Here is a 23,952-nt window from a genome sequence, read left to right on the forward strand (position 1 = left end):
GTGGGGGGGGGGGGTAAATAGAAGCCAATAAGCCTCGAAATAATCCACCTTTTTTTTTTTTTTTTTTTTTACTATTTTTGACACTACTTTCTCATATTAGGTTCGCAGCAAGGTAATTGGTCTTCATATCAAATTAATTTATTAGGATAAGATTAGATTGGTAATCTATCGTGAATATTTTTCAGGAGAAGATCGTCTCCGCCGTCCAACGCTGGTTAAGTTAACTGCATTTCCCTTGAAAAATCAGTGATCTATATCATTGTCCTAAGAGCATCCGTAGCTCAATCGGTACAGACGAAGCCCTTTAGTCGTAAAGACCTGGGTTCGATTCCCGTCAGTGACGTGAGGAACTTTTATCTGGTCTCATACGGAAGCTGGGGTTTTTTCATCCGGCAACTTCAGTTTTTCGTCCCCCCAGAACAAGCATATCGTTCCCGTGAACACACGACATAGGACACACGTGGGAGGCATAGGGCCAACCACCTTATCCTCGAGGGGGTCTCGGTTTCGAATCGTAAGGCAATGCCTACTACGATGTAAAAGGCCCCTAGGCCTAGGAGGAGGGTTATATCACTACGCTGTAGAAGTCATCTACCTGTTTAATATTTTTTAAAAATAACATAATGAAAAGCATAGATAGTATGAGATCCGATTTAAGGGACTTGTTGTTGTTAATAGATTAGAGAATAATCTATTAATAACTAAAACGTACGGGATGGAATCTATACGTCAGTTTGCGATGCATCTTTAGCAGAACACTCCGGCGAACAATCCTTTTTATTTTATGTTATGTATTGGAGAGAATATGTTGCCAATTAACAATGGACTGCTATATGACGTAATGAGCCCATTGTTAATACAACCAGGTATAATGTTACACGCCTGTCTCTTTCTTGATAACAATGACCCTTGCAGCACGCGCTCCTGTGTATTTGGACATAAAAAAAAGGTTATTTTTATTATTGTAAGCATAAGTTTAAATCACTTCATTAACTCTGAAGGTTCTTTCCCTTAGTACATTCAAACACTAAATCTGATTATGATATATTATAGAAGTATCAAACAAAAAAACACCAGTTATCCTATTCAAAAGAAATCATAATTGAAATCAGTCATTTAGTAGTATTAACAAGAGTTCAAAATTTGATTAAAGAATTTTTTTTGTGCATCATGATAACAGTTCGTTCACTCATAGTCTGGATCTAATGACAGGAGTTCATCATACTATAATCCCGCACACGAAAACAGAGGAAGCTTTAAAAACAGTATTATGAAACTGACGGACGCGTTTTTTGCGATAGGGCACTTCAATTTGTGGACAAAAACTATGAAATTTGTATGATCTTGGATTAAGAAAGCCGTTTAGACATTATGATTCGGAGAAGAAAAACCAAGATGTTTTAAATATACAGTTTGTGTGTGTGTGTGTGTGCGCGCGCGCGCTTATAATATAATTTAATACAATGAAAAATTGATTTTGTTGAAAGCAGATTGCTAGAAAATATTTGAAGTATTAGTCAAGGGGGGGGGGAATGATGGCAAGACCTTAAGGGAAAGATTAATAAAAAATATTCCAGAGATACGACCACATGATAAAAGCAAAGATGAAGGCCATATACAACAGTAGTTTTTAAACATGACTTAATTACTATTTTAACTCCCTTCCTTCCACTACTAGCTTCCTTTGTATCCATTCCCAATGACATGGCGTTCTGTGTGTCATCTGTGTGCGAAATTGTTGGGTTGTTTCCCCATTGAAGAGTTTCAGTATATTCATTGGACTACTATTTTCATAGTCCATGTAACGGCATTTCCCTTCTCAACGTAAAATTCTATTTCCCCTCAACCGAGCACGTTTATGAAGTTAACTCGATGGTGGCTTTTTTGTCGAGCTGTTGGTTAAGACTAACATTTTGTATGAGCCCAAATTCAAGAAGTGATAGGATAACTTTTGTTAACAACAGTCGCTCCATATTCCTCCTCCTCCCCTAATTAGAAAACATCTTTTATGGGATAGGGAAGGGGAACTGCTGGCATGAAAAACAGGAAAAAAAAAAAAAAAATCTGATTTCGTATTGAAGATCAAAACTTAAATTCATATACGTAAGTGGCTTCAAGAGATCTCTTCATTCCCTATTCAAGACTTTATTTAAATAAGGTTAAATCCTTGGGGGGGGGGGGAAGCAGGAAATGACGTAAAAAAGGAAATGGAGTGTTCTTAGCGAATGTGGTATGTTACCTATCGAAAGCCATCTGACAAGGCCTCATTGTGTTCCACCGTACATGCGTCATCTCTATCACAATTATGCAGGTCCTTCACCTTTCATACCATCCACACCTTGACTCTACACGCGCCAATATATCGACACTCGGAAGAATGTAGAAAAAAGAAAAAAAAGAAGAGGGAAGAAAATTGTCACCAATACTTGAGACATATTCTGCATGTTAACAAAGACACGCACGCACACACACACACACACACACACGTCTGGCCACCTTCCAAGAACATTGTGGAGCGTCCGGGCCAGGTAGGCAGGGGGTCGTCCCAGGACCCGTACGGCGGAGGCAAGCGTCGCCTCTCTCTCTCTCTCTCTTGTCTCTACGTATATCGTTGCGTCCCGCAGAGCGTTCCTTTTCCCGCCTTTCCCCGCTTGTTTTGCGGCACGCACATGCTGGGTCGGCCGGAAGGGCGAACAGCAAGGGTCCACAGCTCACGCGGGGACGCAGGGGATAACTTAAGGAACGTAGCGTCGTTCGCTGTCTTTTGCCTTGGAAACGAGAAACAAGCAGTTGTTTCTGCGTCCCGTATCTTTTGCGCGAGCCTTAAAAGCTGCCTTCAATCCACCACAAAACTCCCGAGGATGGTTTAATAGTCGGCAACGGCTAAATCACGTTTTTTTTTCTCGTCTGTTTTTCCGAATGGTTGACATTAAGGAAGAATAAAAGAAAAAAAAAAGAACGTTTTTGGTTTGTCTGCAAGTTGGGATCTTTCTTATAAACCAGTGATTGGACTTATAAGAAGAAATCGCAGTATTTTTCTTAGGTTTGTTAAAGACAGTTCGTACATCGAAAAATTAAGATGGCGTCTGGACTTCATTATGCATGCAGCGATCAAACGACAGACCTAGATTCTCCGCTTGAGGAAGAAGATGCTAACCTTTCCCTGTTCTCTATCTCGTCTACCAAGCCTTACAAAGGTATGTGTGTTTATTTTACTATCTGTTCATTTTCTCTATATTTTTTATTCAAAGTCCCGTGTCGATCAATGCTACACTATAGTTGGCTTTTATCTACCAATACTGCCTGGTCGTTTTCATTTTTTTGTTTTAAACTTCTTCCATACCGGATGTGACTTGTGATCGGGGCCACCACCTTGCAGCATTTTGATTGGCTAGTGGCTATTGGTGGTGGGTATATCGTATGTAGCTTTTCATACACACACACAGAGAGAGCGAACGACCAAAGCGGAAAGTAAAGAATAATTTTTTTCTTGTCGTAACAGACATTATAAAAAATACAGATTTCATCGCGTATATAACGTTCGTTTTTTTTTTAATTTTTTAATTTTTAACGTGATTAAGCTAAAGCAACATTTGAATCAAATTGCTACCTTCAACACTTAACAGAGACATTTTAAAAATCTGTGTAATGAAGATAAAGATTGAAATTCGAAATACTGCAAATTGTGCATTGTATAGGCCTAGGGGATTGGAATTTAATTAAAAGAAACATACTCCCTTCCTCCAAAAAAGTTTTTTGTTTGTTTGTTTGTAATAATAACATCCACTCTTCTCCCCCTCCACAAAAAAAAAAAAAAAAAAAAAAAAAAATCGTAGTATGAATTAATTCATCATTCATCAGAGCGCAGATTTTTGCGGTATTTCAATTGTACACGATTAGCGGGTTTTATACGGAGGTGTTAGAGTTTTTATTTCTCGCAAAACCGGCCAGATAAACACATGTAATCAACAGACGTAATACTTCGTCTCAAAAATCACTTCTGTAAGTTGTATTGGCTCAAAAATCTACATAGTGGAGATTTTTGAGTCATTACGTTGTTTGACATCCCATCCCTTCCTTTCAGTGTTGGTTGCTAGCCATTGGATGTTTCTCAAATCTCATCTAACCGAGCATATTTTTAGTTTCTCTCTAACCCCCCTACTTCGAATGCAATATCTGTGGTTCATTTCGACTGACTGTGTAAATACATCAAGAATGACCTCGATTTTATTTATTTTACTTATTTTTATTTCTTTGAAGTATGAAGTAGTGCTTTAATAGTTCTGTATTCTTATGGGTAATCCTCAAATGATGTTACACACTCTTTACTGGCAGGAGATGATGGAAAGAAGGAATGAGTCGAGCAGACTTCACATTTTCTGTGGGAGGGAAGGTATATTTAGAATGATGTAACATCATGCAGATGTCGAAACCTTTTCAGAGAAAATTTTGAATTTTCAGAAACACTGCGTTATAATATTGCACTGTGGTATAGATGTTTGTGATTGTTTTGAGAGTCATATATGTTTACGTCATCGCTTGTGTGATGCCACTACTTCCGTTAATTAAAGTGATCTAAATATCATGTTTTTATGGGCTGGGATTATTAAAAAAAAATCTTTTAAGAATTGAGAATTTCAAGAACATAGGAGTGTTAATATTTATAATAATAATAAAAAAAAATCTATCTGTCATTTCTTTTAGCTGCTTCATTGACATTTTTAATTCTGGGTTGTGATACTTTTAATTTTAATAATACGGGTGATATGAATCCCGTAAATGTGTATGGATCCTTATAATCTTTATATATAAGGACTGGCTTAAAAGGGCAAAGCAAGAATGCTTTTCATCTTCCCCGTTATCTGTAGACGACAGTGTAAAGATAAGGTGGTATTGAGCTATTAAAACTCAATTGAACGATCCTTATAGTCCTTATAAGGACTGGCTTAAAGGGGCGAAGCAAGAATGCTTTTCATCTTCCCCGTTATCTGTATCTCTGTAGCGGGTAGTGTAGGGATAATGTGTTATTGAGCTATTAAATTAAAGCTCTGATCATGGCAGGAGGGTAACAGCAATAGCCGAGCCTCAGTTAGAACTTCATTAGCTACGGCATTGCCATCCATTACCCTCCAAGGATATTCGATTGAATGAATCAATCCTATCCAATTGAACGATCAATCATATTAAAATAATTTGTAATATTATGATATAAAAATATTAAAGGTGTTTTTTATACTTTTGTAAATTAAGAAAATATTTCAAATACTTTAAATATTTTTCAAAATTTTTTAGTTAAATATAAGTTGCGTCATTATTTCTAAAAGAATTAAAACTTTTAGCAATAAATTGTGTAAATTATTCATAAATATACGTCTATTCCTACGTATCAAATAGTTTTATATAGAAAAAGAATTTACCGCTTGTCGGAGAGCTACATTGCCCTCTGAGTGATTCGAAAATTATGCAAAGCACATAAGAAACAATAGTAAACTAAGAATTGAATCAAACTTTATTTAATTTATTTCTTATTTACATGCGCATAGCAGTCTTAATGGTGAAGATTAGTGAAAAGAAGAAATATTAGAAGCAAATGCTTATTCAGCAGTGTCCCCATTTGCCATGATACAGGTATAGGATATCCACTTTGGTGCTGAATGAGCGTCATTAATTTTTTTTTTTTTTTGGTGGGGGGGTGGAAGATGGACTGAGTCCTTGACTCTTTATCCCTTCATCTGATTGAAGGAAATGTGTGAATGGGGTGCTATTTAGCTAAAAGCTCTACAGTACTCATGGCTGGGTAACGGCAATAGCCGAGCGTCAATTAAAACTTCATTGGCTACAGCAGCGTTTCCGAAACTTTTCCTATGATGGAACACTTCACAAATCCTGAAATTTTCACGGAACACCTTGGTTAATTTGTAATGTATTCATTAATAATTAATTGCGCATTTACCCGATTTTTTATTATTAATTAATAATTGATCATTAATTATTAATTAAAAATTAATTAAACATCATTAAATTATTTTGTGCTGATTTTCATTGACATATCACATTCTGATCACCAAAAATTTATAATAATATTATAAGTACTTATGACTGAAAGCAGACTTTTTTTTTTTCCTGTGTGCTTGTATTTTTCCCCTCCTTTTGTACATCCTGGAGATCGCTTTGTAGGCTGGTGGTGGATGAATCTGTTGCGTCACAAATACCTTTACTAAGAGATTTCTTAATACTAAAATTAAACAAAGTCCCTTGTCTCTTATTCATATTAAAATTTAAATCTGCAGGCCTATTACTTTTAAAAAATCACGGCACTACGGTTTCGAAACTTTCACACTACGATACGAACTTGCGAAGAAAGTATTCAGTATTACTAGATTTGAGAACCAGATACAGGCTACCTTGATCTTCAATTTTAGAGAAAAATTTTTCTTTATAACTCCTTGCTGATTGGTCACTAACATTTGCTACACAGATGTTATTAGGCGTTCTGGGTCTGAGCTTTTCGACATATTCACGAATATTATTCTCCTCAGTCAGAATATTTCCACTATAAAATATTTATTCGTGATAAACGCTTAGAAAACTAAAATGACAAATTCCAGGAGAACTTCTCGCGGAACACAGTTTGGAAACCTCGCTTACAGCATTACTATCCGTTACCCTCATCCGACTCTATTCCTTCTCTTGTATTTTCAAAATTTTCAAAATTTTGGTGGTTTCCTTCATATTTTTACTTGTAAATAAAACATAAAGAAAAGATATTGGTGTTCTAAATAATATGCTGTTATCTACCAAACATTGAAAAAAAAAGTCCTTATTTTTTATTTTTTTTCCACTTTATTTCATTTATTTTACTTTTTTTAAGATAGATTTAGAAATAATCTTTTTACATTACTCTGATATCGTTTAGGTTAGCAGAATTAGCCTCATCTAAGAAAGAGTTACTTCTTCCAATGCATTCGATGGTTTTCATTATTCTAAATTCTAAAGAGACCGCCGTGGTAGATCAGTCTATGTTAGCTTATTGGCGATCCATAATCTTATAAATTTGGAATGCACATATCAATGGGTTGTATATTTATTTTCATGAATTAGGAATTTGTTTTTGTTTGTAAAAATCATGTGTTTAGCCTGATTTAGATTTCTGATCGTATTGTTAAAGGTAAATATATCATTTGTTTATTCGGCACCCTAGTTGAATTTACGGCCGCCCAAAGACTAAGGCTATTTGACTAGTATACTGAGTGTGTTCTTTTGGATGGTTTGGCTGTATTATTATCTTTTTTTTTTTTAATGAAAAACCTGAGCTTCAGGGATAGGCAAAAACTCCATCTTCGTATGAAATTGGCCAACTTGCCTTTATTGAAAAGATCTTAAGGTGCTTCGCATCCTAGATGGGAATCGAACCCTGGTGTTTTTAACCAAAGGACAACCCGTGCTACAAAAGTGGTGTTTCCGTACCATTAGATCATTAACAAAAGAGTTAATATTGATTTCATCCGGGCACCTAACGTTTTAAACTCTTTGTCATCTTTTAATTAAGTCTTACTTCTCATTGGTTCATATTAGGGCGTGCGAATCGAGATAAATTCGCACGTCCTTTTTCAGTTAACTTACCAAATTACCTTTAAGTGATTAGTCTTTGACCTAAGCTCATCAAATATCATTTAAGAATATCCAGTTACAGAACAAATGGCATCAGTTTCTAAGAACATGACAAGTACGATATGACCATAGTAATCGTGAACTTTGAGAAGAAGGGGCGGGATTCAATAGGATGCAATTACATTATTCTCTTCTTATTTCTCACAATTTTCTTAACAGAAGGATAATTTGACTCTGCCTTATGAAATCGAATACTAGATTCACGACTGATATTTCACCTCTTAAATAGCTTTCGTATGATGGCGAAAACGAAGTCATTATTGGGATTGGGTATCCTTCTCAGCAAGTGACAACTCGAGTTCGTATGAAGGGCAAATGGTGGATGCAGAGAATGGAATTAGATGCTCCTTTCCGGACTTTGAGTTTAACTTGATTTGTATATTTTGACTTGGAAGGTTATGACATTTTAAAACAACGCACGCCAACCATCTGGCAAGTGGGCTAATGGCCAAGTTAAATATGTGTGTAGTATTTTTACGGTATTTGAAACTCAAACAGTTCTATTTTTAGACAATAGAGGAGGCTAAGTGTGTCGGATGTATTAGAAACTCGCTTTCATTCTTATAAAATAGTTATGAAACAGCATAAGATGACCTTCTACGGGACTATCTTGCTCTAAGACTAAAATTACGTATTCGCCCCACACAGAAAGATAAGAAAACAAACCTGTCGTAAATCAAGTTCTCCGTTTTTTCCTTTTCTTCAGTTTCACTTGACCAATCTGTGTAGTACGTGTGATGTGTGCGAATTTTTCTATCACTCTTTCATCCACCCAACTCTGGTTATCTATGCGCTACATACTATTATCTATCACTTCAACCCACACATGAAGCAGACATTTCCCATCATGCATCGGTAAGAGGTGACACCTTGAATTCTCAATTGGCTGAAAGAAATCCCAAATTAAAGGATTTCTCAAAAAAAAAAAAAAAAAAAAAAAAAAAAGAAGGATGTCTGATGACGTCATACTCAACTCATTCTAATTTTTTTTTGGTAATATTAATTTTCTATTAATTGCCACCGAATTTATCTGTTTTCAACATTTTCTACTCTTTAATACGGTCGTAAGATTTGTAAGTTACAATCGTGATTATTTATTGCTACTTTACCGGCTATTTATCTCCGCTCGCATCTTTTTCCGAAAAGATGCTCCGAGGCTAGCGGAGTACACGGTCACTCGAAATTAGGGTTAACAAGTGACATCAATAAAATACGCCACGTACATTTGACTGATATATTGTCTCCCGTTGGACACTTTATTGTTCCGAAGGTCAGACCCTTTCGATTTTCGTAGAAAAAACTGGTTTTTCTAGTTTTACTTCTCACACAATACGTTCATTGTTGCTTAAGTACTAAAGAGCGATTTATGATAAGAGTTTATGTTTCTTATGGTTCATTTGGACGACGTATCTGTCTGGAATTAGAGAAAATATCTTCATCTAAAGGCGTCTACTAGACGAAGAATCTTGTAGTATCTTAATCTTGAAAAAGATTTATAAGAGGACTTCAAAAAGAAAAACAATTTTTTTTTTCCTCGGTGGGCTCATTATAGAACTTGAAATAGAAAATACTTGAACATAGAAAAGAGAGAGAGAGAGATCAACTCATATTTAACATTAAATACTCACTTGTTCATTATTGTGAGGGGCATTTTATTCTCTCCCTAGGAATCTCTTGGGTCTCTTTAAATTTGGGGTATGGACCTCAAGTCCCATGTGAAAACAGATTCCATAAATGAAGATAGAATAGGACCAAACGCGAAGGGTTTTTTTTTTTTTGTTTGTTTGTTTTTTTGTCCCTTTGGCAGAGATGGAAGGACGGTTTTATATACAGCGGTTCCATTACCAATGCTCCCGAGGACGTTAAATTTTTATTTTATTTATAATAAATAAATTATTTATTTAAAAAAAAACAACTAGACTATAGTCTAATTATTTCGGAGAAAGGAGGTTCGCTTTTTATATGTCCGGATCCTCTCTATTAGTTCCCAGTTTCCGTTTTGAATTTAAATGATATTCTGAAAATTAAGATATTAAACTATTAAAATTTTACTGCGGATGTATATAGCTAATAGGGGATATCATCTTTGGTTTTTAGCTTGGAGACCGCGGGTTAGAATCCCACTGTGGCATAGATGTTTGGGAAAGTCTTTAAGCGGATGGGAGTATATAAAAAGATAAGCCGAAATTTGAAACGTTTTTGTGTCACGTTTTTTGCCTCTTCATTGTTTTGAAACGTCCAACAATATGTTTGCCTTCATGAGACAACAATTTGTTGGACATTTCAAAACAATGGAGAACCAGCTTACCAGCCGGGAACTCGGGGGAGGGGGGGGGGGCCTCAGTAGGCGCCAGTGGGGGAGAAGATTTCCCTAGTGTGTATATATATAAACACATATACATGCGCAGGCGCGCGTGCGTATATAAGCTTCTATCCTATCCTGTTCCCTCAGCCATATGGCTGGTGAGGTAGGGGTGAGGATAGCTACTATACTAGGGAGATGATTATGAGCAAGGTGGTCTCCTCGTTGCCTCCCTTGCCGTAGTATGTTTTATGACTGTAGCAGTGTGTGTACAGGACCGGTTTGCCTATTTTGAGGGATAAAAAAACCCAAGTTATCGGGATAAAAACTTTCCAACTCCGTATGAGACCGATTAACTCACCTTTAGTCGAAAAAGACCACCTCATGGACGAGAATTGAACCCAGGTCTTTCCGAACAAAGGGCTTCGTCTATACTCCACTAAGCTTTGGTTAATACATTATTCCAAACTTGCAGACGGGGAATGGGGGGGGGGTAAACACTTATTAGCCCACAGTACTACCTCTATCGTCTAGCAAGTAATAATAATAATCTCATGCTAAGTTAAACTCTGGGGATATTCACAACCATGATCGATCTAACACTGCAAAAAAAAAAAAAAAAATCTCTCTATTCCGGTAGTCTACACAGCGTATTTCGCGATGTACTAGCCGTGTCTCACACCCTGAGGCCTGCTGCACACGTGCGCGTTCGTTTACCGGTTGGCCGGCACGCGCTAACAGAAATATGGCGGACCGGTTGGAAAAGTACATATATCTCCTGGTCCGATGTAAATATACAAGCAAGTCGCTTTACTGCATTCCTGTCAGTCCTACAAACAAACCGAGAAGGGAGGACAAGGAGGGGGGGATAGGGAAAAGAGGGAGGGAGGTTGTGATCGGGAGGGTGTGGAGCTGTGAGGGGAAAAAAAAAAAAAGGCTTTAGCAGGGTGTCGTCTTGGTGTTTTAGACTTTATGATTTTCAAACTCACTCTCTAACAGTGGCTAACACCTGGCCGACAAGGCTGAGAACATTTGATGGCTTACAGCGCGATGTCGTCAGAGTTGGCGATGAGATAGCAGTAAAGAAGTGCGTGGGAGGGTTACCAACGCATTCTGCTTCTGCACGAGGTTAAAGGTGAATCGCAGAAGAGACACGGAAAAGAGGGAAATTGCGTAATCTCGACATATATGATAACCTTCAGAGCCATCAGAATGCAGACAAAGGTATTAGTGTAATCGTCCTTAAATGTCCTTTTAGAGGAAGATATTCTATATTTTAAAGGATGTTCTCGGAAGTAACCTGATGCGATGATTTAATTGTGAAATAATGTCGAGTTTATTTCATTCAAATTGCCATTGAAGATGCCTTTAATTGTGGAGGGAGAAGTTGCAGCTTATGCGTTTAGTGAAGCATGGCTTATTCTCAAAGAAACTGTGTATGCCATTCTTGTTACTAAAGTTTTTCTTCTATAAAACTATCAAAATTTCGAGAAAAATCTTTAGTTTGCCAAAGAACATAATCAGTGCATGTAAAAGTACTTTAAAAAAGTACGCTATCAGCATGTGGTGCCGATTCCTTTTAATTGAATTTAGACCAAGAAAACTTAACTTTCGCAAAGTTTGAAGAATTTTTTTATTCTAATTTAAGACGGGGGACGGTGAGGGGGAGATGAAGAAGAATAAGCATAGTTTCTGTTCTTGTTTTACTGACGTTAATTCGCACTTTTTGCCTTGTGTTCCATAACGCTTCATGAACCAAGCACATTTTAAAAACCCCTTCGTACTTCGATCATTTAAATACGAGCTTTAATTGCCAAAAAACAGACACACAATCTGCATTTCTTAATTATAGCAGAATGCTTGGGTTCACTCCTTTTTCTTGGCTTTTTCTTTCTACTTTTTTTTTTCGTTTTTTTTTAATGTAACCAAGAGTCTAATTATGACAGAGAACTATAAGTAACTACTTAGCCATATTTATGTTCCTTTAGTGGTGCAGCGTCTCTTATGAACGCTTCATGCGTACCAAATGATGCAAGTGTGCGCTATGAAGAAAAAAAAAATACATTAAAGGGAGGAAGGGTTGTTTTAGGACGTAATAAACGACAAACCATCTGGAGATGTCTTTGGCTGTCGCTTGTACCGGCAATGCCTTAACAGTTTTTCTTTCAGATTTAATCAAATTAAATTTTGTTTTTTTTTTCTTCTTCTTTTCATTCCCCTTCCCCCTTTTTTTATGCCGGCTTTTGGCAGCCGGGAAGTTTGAAGACAAAGATAAAACGTTATATTCTGTTTTGTTGATAACATAAAAAGTCAAAAAAAAAAAGTACAGAATCATATAAGCAAATTTGAGTCATACATCTTTTCACTACTCGTGAATTTACTTCGCGTATACTTATATTTAAATATAGATCAAAATAAAAAATATATATATTTGCAGAGTATAAAATATATGTTTTAAATAAATAAAAACTTTTAAAATTCCCCTTTTAACCCGAATATTTGAAATTAAACTTATACACCTTTTTTCTTTATAAATAGAATATATCTAAATTAGCAATCAAGAATAAGCACCTTTGATTTGATTTTGTAATACTGTACACAGTATTTCCTATTGATGTAAATTGATGTAATGTAAAATATATTCAAATGAAGTCTGAATTTGCGTAAATACATTCATTTCTGAAATATTTGAAATTTTTTTCTTTAAATATCTCGAAGTGATGTGAGAGTGCGCAGTTGTAGGAAAGAATGTTGAATAACAAGAAGACATATTTTTGGAGAACCACCGGGGTTCGTAGTTTGAAAGTGGGATGGTGCGGAGGGGGGAACGGGCAACTACTTGTGTTAAGTCAAGCTTTCGCAGGTGACCTTTGGCTGTGTACTGCGTACCGGACAGTGGACACACTGCGAATCTCCATCAATTAGCAGATTCCATGGCCCCTGACAGGTGCGCAGAAAGGTGTGGAAGTAGGGGTTCGTTTGTGTACTCTCGTACAGCCTTCGTCCCACCCACTAATGGGACATGTACTTTTGGTTACAATGGCGCGCCTACAGTACCAGGGATGGGTGGGAACAGGAGGGCTAAAAGAAGTAGACCGTTCCCCAGAGCCGCGTGTCAAACGCACTCAATGGGCTCAATTATAGCTCCTCCCCCTTCTATCCCCCTAACAGCGGAGCGACTCGCATTGAAGCTGCTTAATCCTCACACTCCATTCTCGAGTCCATAGTTTCTCTGTGACCCGGGTTCTTAGTGCTTTTTCGAGAAACATGTAAATTGTTCTTGAGCCGCTCATAGCCGTAGCAGCTTTGACCCACGCGAAACACACAGGAGAGAGAGAGGCAGAAAGGCTTTTGTGAACATCCCCTGTTTTTCTAGCTCTCCAACTAAGCAAACAGGCAATAGCAAAGCTCTTAGGGATTGTTACAACCTTAACACCCAAACTACAACGGCCATACTATCCGTAAAGTAGTTCTACTCTCATCATTCCTCTCAACTCCTCCCTCCCTCCCGAGTATTCCCCTTTTATTGACAACCGTCTTCCACTAACTCCATCCAAATTCAAAGTGGCGCAGAATATTAAAAAAAAAAAGAAGGGATTTTGAAGTTGACCGTTGTAATGAGAATTAACCAATAGGAAACAACCGATATACTCAATATTAATCGATTACCATTCTGTTGTACATTATTTTATTTTATTAACTTGATATTTTAATTATTTCTAGAGTTTACGTTAGTTTTTAGAGATATCTGCAGAACAATAAGTTCTTAATTTTTTGTAGAGATTATTTAATGCTACCAATAAAATTAATTGTTCAAGCTAACGTCTGTCGATGAAGGACAACTCAACGATTGATTTTATACCATCCAAAACTACTCACAACTATTTGCATTGTTGCTTAGTAATGAATTTAAAACAATTGAAATCGACCAAAGTAAATGATGCATAATATCTGATGCATTTTTATTGTTTGAATTTCGTCCTTGCATATTAAGTTGCAAACGAAGTCGAAAAGTCCTGTAGGAATAAAATATTTCTTTGTAAATAAACAATCGATATAACTTATGTCTTAGATATTTAGACCTTTCTCGACACAATATTGAAGGATCTATTTCGAAGCTAGGAGTTTTTATTTATTTATTGTCTTAGTAAATGAATCTTATCTGTTTTTGTTTTATTTTTATTTATTTTTTATTGAAATATGGGCCCGGTGGAGTAACCAGTCTATATACCTCGCAACAAAATTTCAAAGAAATGAAAAAAAATAAAATAAAAATAAATAAAATAATTATGGTTTTAAGCGCCTTGTTAGAATATATATCAAGATCAAACCAACATAGACAAGCGTGGGCACTTCGAACAGCCATATCTCAAAACCTTATGTAATTGTTTAGAGCACACACACACACATACACAGAGGAGTATTCAACAAGCACATCGGTCCACAGCCAAACATGTTATTACTTATTACATACTTAGCGCTAGTATTGTATTGTTTCTTTAAAGTTTGACGTCACTTACCTAGGAATTGTTGGCCAAAGTATTGTTGAAAACATCAACAATTCTAAAATAGATAAACGATTAAAAACCACTACACGCTTCAATCGTAAAAACAAAAACAAAGGAGTATGGACTCTTTAAACTCGCGTCTCCGTGAGGGGGGGGGGAAAGGAGACATCTCTGGCTTACAACATAAGACGTTACGCGAATTACGGATAGATCGTTATCTAAGTTTATCGTATACAGCCCGGCAATAGTTATTAAATATTCATTCATTCATTAATATTGGAACTACCTGTCTTGAAACCCTTCTCTGTGGAAAGCAGGTTTGACAATTAAGTAACAATAAAATGCCATAAAAGATGATGGATTTTCCATGGGCTACGTGGAATAAATAATATATATTTTTAAGCACTAATTACTGCTTTTGTTATTCGTGATAGCTATAAAATATAGATCGACTCGTTTAGGATAACAACAGCTGCTACTGGTTGGTTGCATAATTTCATTAAAAATAAATGGGGGCGTGTTGGAGAATTTTTTTTAAAACTGTTTTACATTCCTTTGTTTTGAAGAGACCTAGGTTCGAATATCTAGAATGTGGAAAATCTTATGAGGGCTTTTCATCAGAAGATGCGTAAATGAATAAGTTTTAAGCTTTGATACATGAACACTAAATTCCGTAGAAATTATCCCAACATTTTTTACAACACAACAATATACAAAAAGAATATGAAAAGATGCTTAATAATTCGACTTTCTAAAAGTAAAATCGGATTACCAAATATCGACAGTGCTAGTTTCGGATAATCAATTGAATAAAGTCAGCTTCGGCATCTCCGTAACGAACAAACAACCAACAGATCTTATATCACGTATATAAGATATACGTGATATAATTTTGTACGTGTGTTAGGTAGTTTCAGAAGGAAATTTTCAGTTCTGCATAAAGTTATACATATAGTGTACAATTTATCAATAAACTTTATTTTATTTCTCTAAAAATAGTAACACAACTTATATTTTATTGAAATTTAAAATATTATTTTAATTCTTTTAAATGCTTGTTTAAATTCTGAAAATATATAATACACCTTTCAGTTTTTAACATCATAATACTACAATTTGTTATGACCAAGATTGTATTATTTTTTTTTTTTTTTGATCCCGTGTGTTGGCCGGAACAAGATTAGCGCTGCTGTAACCCATGCATATCGTAAGAGGCGACTAAAATGGCACGCAGAGTTTCGAGAGTTTCGCTCTCTTAGGTTTCTTCCGGAATTTTGCTCTCGGTGAAGGGGGGGGGGCTTAGGTTTCGGTGGGTTTAACCTGGGAGAGCATTTTGAGTCTCTGGGGAGGGTGTTCTTCGGCATGGCCCATGAGGGGCCTTGTCGGTGGATGCTTCTCCCTAGAATATGAGCGGTTCTGCTCGGTGGTGGAGGGTGCCCGTCACTGAGCGGAACCAACACTGAGTTGAACAGTCTTTCGGCTACTATGGAGTAGTCTAGAGATCGTCCTAATTTTTAGAGAGCGCTTAACTTATATAAGTAACCCATGCATGTCGTAAGAGGCGACTAAAATGGACGCAGAGTTTCGAGAGTTTTGCTCTCTAGGATTTCTTCCGGAATTTTGCTCCCGGTGAGGGGGGGGGCTTAGATTTCGGAGGATTTTCCCTGAGAGAGCATTTTGAGTCTCTGGGGAGGATGTTCTCCCCATGCTTTTCCCTGAAATGTGAACGGTTCTGCTCGGGGAGGGGGGCATCACTGAGTAGAACCAACGCTGAGTTGGACGGTCTTTCGGCCACTCGTAGGGAGTGGTCCTGGGGATCGTCTTAATTTTTAGAACGGGCTTTACTTACATATCATCCCATGCATGTCGTAAGAGGCGACTAAAATGGGACACAGAGTTTCGCTCTCTTAGGTCTTTTCCGGAATTTTGCTCTCGTTGAGGGGGGGGTCTTAGATTTCCGGGAGGTTTCCCTGAGAGAGCATTTTGAGTCTCTGGGGAGGATGTTCTCCGGCGTGTCCCGTGACGGGGCTTTGTCGGTGGATGCTTTTCCCTGGAATATGAGCGGTTCTGCTCAGTGGTGGGAGGGCCCGTCACTGAGTGAAACCAACGCTGAGTTGGATCTTTCGGCCACTCTTAGGGAGTGGTTTGGGGGAATCGTCTTAATTTTTAGAGAGGGCTTTACTTACATATCAGCCCATGCATGTCGTACGAGGTGAATAAAATGGGTATCCAGGGACGTTAACAGATGGCAATACTGTAGCCAATGAAATTTTAACTGAGGCTCGATTTGCTGTTACTCTCCTGCCATGGTCAGAGCTTACAGCGCTATATTTCCTCATCCATCTCTTCTACAGATAACTTGGAATATGAAAAGCTTTCTTGCTTCACCCATCTAGCCAAAAAAAAAAAAAAAAAACCTTTTTTAAGGACCCCGTATGGTGGCCGGGATGAGAATAGCCCCACTGTAGTCATGCATGTCATACGAGGCGACTAAAATGGGTACCCAGGGAGGGTAATGGATGGCAATGCTGTAGCCAATGAAGTTTTGACTGAGGCTCGGCTATTGAGCCGAGCTACAGAGCTTATAGCTCTATATTACCCCATCCGTACATTTTCTTCTAGAGATAACCGGGAATATGAAAAGCATTCTTGCTTCACCCATCTAGCAAATAAATAAATAAATAATAATAATAAAATACTTTTTTTGAAATTTGTTAATTGGAAAAGGTATACTGTTTCTAGTTCATGGTGACTGATGCTTGATTTTTCACAGGTGCTGTACCTTCCATTAGTTTAATACACGCGTTCGGTGTTTGAAAGAAAAACTGCGCTCATATTAGCATTCTGCTGACTGTGGTGCTTTAAAAAAACACCTCTACATTTTTTTTTTTTTTTTTTTTTTAGTGTGATTATAGGCTTGTGAGACTGAGACCGATGTCATGTGCCTACCGAAAGAAAAAAATCTAGTTACGATTCCCTCTTTGCCCCTCACCCTACTAGATAAAACAAATGGATCGGGCTTAGCTTTGAAAACAGCAGAGGATTTGCATTAGCTATTTGGCACTTGCTAAAATATATTAATCTGCAAATTGGAGTCAAACACAATCAATTGTTAGACCAAAACAAGTCAGTTGCATCCTGATACTTGACAAGAATGAAACGTAATAATAATAATAATTCCATCATTATTGGCAATATGCCAATAAAATATGAAATATACTTCGATCATCTGTTTGTAATAGTTTTTAGCAGATTATTTTGCTTTCTGCAAGCAGTATTGTTGAGATGAAGAAGGCGTCCTGGTAACCAGCAAGCAGCTCTTGCAGGTGTCTGAACTTTTTAACCCACCATGGAGAGGTGCGATGTTTATTTTCATAGGTGGCTGCAGACCCCACTCTTGACTGTGATATATAACTAGGAGAGGGCCGACACTTATTTATTTTTTAAATCGTAGGGTCCCCAGGTTACGGGCGGTAATTTCTCGCCTTAGCCGGTAAACAACCATCGTCTCTATACGCGTTGACGCCCAGTACTGCTCCACATGTTCACCCGAGAGTTGTCAGTGGACCCGTAATTCTGTCAAATTTTATTTTCCCAGAACTTGATCAAGAGGAGTGTAAATTATGATAAGTGGATGGCCATTGGTTTATGGAGTGCCTTTTTTATGTGTATATTTGGTCTGTTTTGCACTTGTTAAACCTAGCGGAATGTCTGAGAACAATCGGACTTACTGACAAGAGACGCTTATTTTTCTTACCATTTATCAAGTACAACTGCATGGTATTTCCTTTGCTTCCCCGCTTCGTCCCACATCACCCGAAATTCCAATTTGTTTTCTCTTTTCAGACACATTCGGAAGTTCGGCAGCAATTTCACATCCACATTTACCAGTTTGCATTAGAGGGAAAGAAAAAAAAAAAGAAAGAATTGTTTTGAATACGACTGTATCAAATCTCAAGGAAGATTGAAATCTCTCCTCTCCACAGACTGTTTAATATCCTTAATATCACGAGGGATTTCTCCTTCATAAAAGGATGCCTTTCAGTCAGAAGTCACGTGACTCCCACCCACATTGAAATCGAGGTGCATTTTACTGTTCTTTGTCAGTCATTAATTTTTATTCCTTTCATAGAAAGAAAAGTTTTTGCGATAAATATTTGAATTTTATGGAGAATGAGGAAAGGATATCATTGGAAGCTGTGAATAAATGCCGTCAAGAAAGGAGTGAGATCTAAATTTTTCCTCTCCTAGAGTGGTGCGCGATTGGAATGGGTCGCCATTGGATTTGGTGAGTGAAGATACTGTGAATGTGTTCAAGAACACGTATGACAACTGATGCGTGATTTGATTTCTCTTTCCAATCACAATCTCTCTCTCTCTTTTCCGTTTAGAAATTTTATAATCGTATTTCCGTATACCTTTGATTATTTCCATGAGCAAAATTAGCGGCCCCTGAATGTTAGCTACTACTATACACTAGTGATGTTTAACCTGCACGTGATAGAGAATGTCTTTCAAGCGGGTAGTGATGTGGAATCGTGTTGTCCATATACAAAATGACAGGGCGAAGTTATCTGATGAAAAAAAAAAATAAATAAATAAGAAATCTGGCAATTAAAAGCACACAAATATATCTAAAACACAAATCCTGATATTCATGGATACATCTAAAATACTAGTAAGATCTAATATTTAATTATTATCTAATATTTTAAATATTATTTTATATATATTATGTATGTTTTCTTCTTATTCCTTCCCTCTTTTACCTTGCGGTGTCGAGGATTTCCGCTACCGTATCGAGGATAAGGTGGTTAGCCCTATGCTTGCCGGTGTGTCCTATGTCTATAGGTGCCTGTGTGTTCATGGGTCGGTTTGCCTGTTCTGGGGGACGAAAAACCCGAGTTTCCGGGTGAAAAGAAAATCCCTACCTTCATAGGAGACCGGCTAACTCACCTTTAGTCGAAAGAGACCAGATAATATATATATATATATAAAATATTCTCTAATATTTATCTAGTCTTTAACTTTTTTTAACTCTTTTTTTCTCACAATATTTTTTAAAGTTCGAGTACAAACAGTCTGTTTTCTTCTCATAACCAAATAGGAATGATAGATCCAACAGTGCATATTTTTTATCACAAACAATGCAAGAGATTTGGTTTTAGAACATGAAATTAATTTGGGTTCAGGCAAAAGTTTAGCACAGAACATGCTTTACTGAACTTCACAAACACAGTTTATACCTCCCTTGACGAACATAAACTAACATTAGCAGTATTTCTAGATATACACAAAGCTTTTGACTCTGTAACACATGAAATTTTAATAAAAAAAATAGAAGACATAGGAATACGAGGTACACTCCTAAACTGGTTCAAAAATTACTTAAATGCCAGATCACAAATTGTAAAAATAACAGCTATAGCACTTCCAAAACAGTAGACTGCGGTGTACCACAAGAATCTGTCTTGGGACCAATTTTATTTAATATTTATATCAATGACTTCTGCAATCTTAAACTAAACAGTAAAATAAATACTTTTGCATATGATATAGTACTAATTTTCTCTACAGACACAGCCGAACAAAGGAAAACCATCGTGAATGCTGATCTTTTGAAAGTAACAAATTGGTTCCAGTCAAACAAACTCAGTCTGAATGTTTCAAAAACTAAATATGTAAATTTTATCTTGCGAAATACAACTGGCAAAATGAACTTCACTGCACAATTAATTTTGCATTAAAAGCACACATTAATGTGTATAATTACAATGTAATGTGTAATGATTGGAATTGCAGGACAAATTCAAATTGCAACTGCGAGAAAATAGAAAGAGTCAGTGTAATAACTTGGGATTAAAAATTGATAGTAATTTAAGCTGGAAACCGCATATCACCGCACATAATGTCTTAAATATAGTAAGGATTATGTTAAACAGAATTTACTACCTAAACAGATTCTTAAATTTAAATATGCTAAAAATATTATATTCTGCCTGGATTCAAAGCGCACTACAATATGGTATATTAAGTTGGGGAGAAATCTATCGCACTACTCCGAAACCTTTAGTCTCGATTCAGAATAAACTAATTAAAATCTTAACTAGAAACAAATATAAGGATACTGTAATGTGTAATAAATACACCATACTAAACATACTGCCCCTTAGATATTTATACGTCTATAGGATACTATTATTCATAAAATACGACAACGAATACGTAAATATCAAACAAGATGCTTTCCTTAGTAGACATAAGGGCCTAAAATATTTAATTCCAAAAGCAAATAAAGAAGCAATACACAAACATTATACTTATTTAGCGCCAAAAGTATTCAACACACTACCTTTAGCAATAAGAAATGAAACTAACCCAAACAAATACAAACCTCTAATCAAAGAGTATTTATTTTCCCACAGAAATGAGGAAGCTCTGTTCAAAATAATTGTATAAATTATTGGGTTTTAGTATATTTGTATTCAAAGATCTAGTCTTATGTGTAAAACGTAAAATTTAAATGCTATTTAACTGCTTTGTTTTATTTTGTTCCTAATTAATTGTTATGCAACTTTCTCTGTATGATGAACTTTTATTTTATCTGCGATTTTATTATGTAATTATATTATAATAATGTGTAATATGTATATTATATGAATGTACATATGTGTATATAATGAAAATGCATTACAAAATTTTTGTAACTTTATGCATATCGTAACCTGGATGAGTTGTTGCTCTTAGGTTACACATATGATTGTCTATTATAGGAAGCTTACAAATAAACAAGATTTTTTTTATTTGATTTTTGATTTGATTATGGGAAGAATAGCGATACAGCTATGGTTGATCGTTGATTTTGTGATGTTCATATCTTTAGGTGGTAGATTTTCGTCACTCGTTATGAAACCACACACCCCTGCTTATTGGAGGCCTGAAGTGGCTTGAAAAAGTTTGCTCATAAATGGGAGATAACAATGAAATAAAAATTATCATTGAAATGCAAAGAAACAGTTGGACGATGAGAATGCATATACGGGTGAACAATTCCAATAGGTTCGTGGCTATGGGTTGGGACAGGAACCTGAGCATTTTTTTTTTTTTTTTTTTTTTTGCTCTTGATGACTGATATAAATTGGATATAAATCGATCCCTTGCCACGCACCCTCTTTTCTATGGCTAGACATCCAGTTAATACGCGACCATTTCTAAACCAAGTCGCAACATGTCAGAATATTGGAAGGCAGATAGTTTGGAAGTAATGACGAGCATCTTATCACTGAGCAACGGAAGCATACACTAATCACTTTGCTACGTGACACTTGCTAGACGCAAACAGAACAGGCTGTAACCATGGAAACATGAAAATATGACGTCAATCTGTCAGTGAAACAAAACTATTTTATACAAAGATAAGAATCTTACTATCGCCAAGATTTTCGTGCTCGTTGCTCACTCATATGAAGAGGGATGGGCTGAAAAGTTCTGATAAACACCCAGAACATGGTTCTACCTCAATTCCTTCACAACTTTTGCATGCGTACGTGTCTTCTATGTTGGCACACTCAATTAAAGTTGTCATTTTATTTGCTGATAGAAAACTATATTACCTTCCAGAAGCGAACTCAGGATTTAATCTTGGGGGGGGGGGGGAAGAGTTGAGTAGGCGATTTGAGAATACATACTACGCATCGCATACGACCTATGACTGAGCAACTGCAACGATCGCTCATTCATAAGTAGTATAGAAATAAAAGACACGACACAACATAAATAAAAAAAATTAGGAAAAGATTTTTGGAAATTTTTCTAGCGTTTTTTTTTATTTCCACCCCCCCCCTCTGGGTGCGCCACTGTTACTTTGTTTTTCACTATTCATATCGCTGAAAAACGAAAAATTGGCAATTTTTTTTAATCATGGTAGTTGTGATTTATGGTAATGATGGAAATGCAAATATTTCCATAGGCGTAACTTCTGTCTTGAGCTTGAATGTACTAAATACGCTTCAAATGCGACAGGAAGGATCAAAAGAGCAATGTATTTAAGCCTGTTTATTGTTATTATTATTATTTATGTGAATCTCACCCACTCCACGAAAATCTGTTAGCCTATAATACATTAGTATTAGGACAAAAAAAAATCATTACAAAAATTAATGACTTCCCTCCTACTTCGCTAGACACAATCGGCAATACTAACCCATTAATACGAGATCGTAGTTCTGACTTCTTTGGATACTGTTAATACCGAAGCAATCCGACTCCAAGTAGTTCTGCAGCTTATAATTTTAAATATAACAATAATATGGTAAGAAGTACGTATTTTTAATATAAAATTCGTTTAATTCTACTCACAGTTTCTTACAAAAGCTATGTTTTAGATACGATACAATTTGCTATTATTATTATATCATATTAATATCTTTTGTAAGAACTCACTTTTACACTTCGAAACATTTCTTTCTGTTTTCTTGATAATAGAAATAATTAATATTATAATAATAGTTAAAGTATTAAAATAGTATAACTGAGATAAAAAAATTTGCTATATATTTCATTTTTTCAGAGTATTATACTAATATGATAAAACACCATTTTTCTTTTTGTATATAGAAATATCGCTACCATTCATATGATTCGCATTAGTCAATCATACGTCCATCTAGTATAGTTTTGATTAGAAACGATATTTTCCCAATCGGTTGAGTAGCTTATATTCAGAAATTTCGGCCTTATCCGTACTGTTTTTCTCATTGAGTAAAACCTTAGCTTTTCAAGAAACTTGTCAACAGATTACTTTTCCATTAATCACTTACCCATGCATAGCACCGTTGTGCTATAGGTCTCGTGACCGTTCATATGCGTGGTCAATCAATAAAAATACGATAATAATAATAAACTGTGTTGTTTCCATAGGGTAATCAACACAGAGTTGTTCAGAAAGTGAAAATATTTCATATTCACTTTTCCGTGCATTACAACTAGGGGAATCTATTTCAAACTGCGAAAACATGCCCCCTACACCATAAGACATCGCTATGTCTCTGCATTCAACGCACTCTAATAAATCATACGTCCATCCTATTTGAAGAGCGTGATTCCAATAATCTATAGTTCAATCACAATTATTTTTACACCACTGAAGTCAAACTCAAGATTGTGTGATGTTTACTTATGTACAGTAGCTCTTCTGCGGAAACTATGTTGTGTGTGTGCCCGCGCGCGCGTGTTAAATAAATGAATAAATATATATATATATATATATATATATATATATATATATGTGTGCAGATTTATGCAGAGGAGTTATGATTTATGCAGAGGAGTTTGAATCGCTCCTTTATCATAAGGAAATGTCTCCGTGTAGGAAATTAGTACACCAAAATGTCATTTATTGCTTCCGTATCTGCGAATTTCGACATTATGGTGAATGAATCTGTGTCAATAGATAATCGCATACAGACCATA

The 23,952-nt window shown here is 36.2% G+C and overlaps 1 long non-coding RNA gene across 1 annotated transcript in view; it reads left to right on the forward strand.

The window, feature by feature from the left end:
• Positions 1 to 2,740: 2,740 nt before the first annotated feature.
• Positions 2,741 to 23,952, forward strand: part of LOC150094783 (uncharacterized) — a 72,973-nt gene continuing 51,761 nt past the window's right edge. Inside the window, exon 1 of the long non-coding RNA XR_016550164.1 lies at positions 2,741 to 3,197. This is a non-coding gene — a long non-coding RNA (uncharacterized LOC150094783). The remainder of the gene's footprint in view (positions 3,198 to 23,952) is intronic.

Source organism: Typopeltis vanoorti, chromosome 21 (genome assembly GCF_054136105.1).
Source record: "Typopeltis vanoorti isolate ZY-2024b chromosome 21, IOZ_Tvanoo_1.0, whole genome shotgun sequence".
NCBI classification, from domain to species: Eukaryota; Metazoa; Arthropoda; class Arachnida; order Uropygi; family Thelyphonidae; genus Typopeltis; species Typopeltis vanoorti.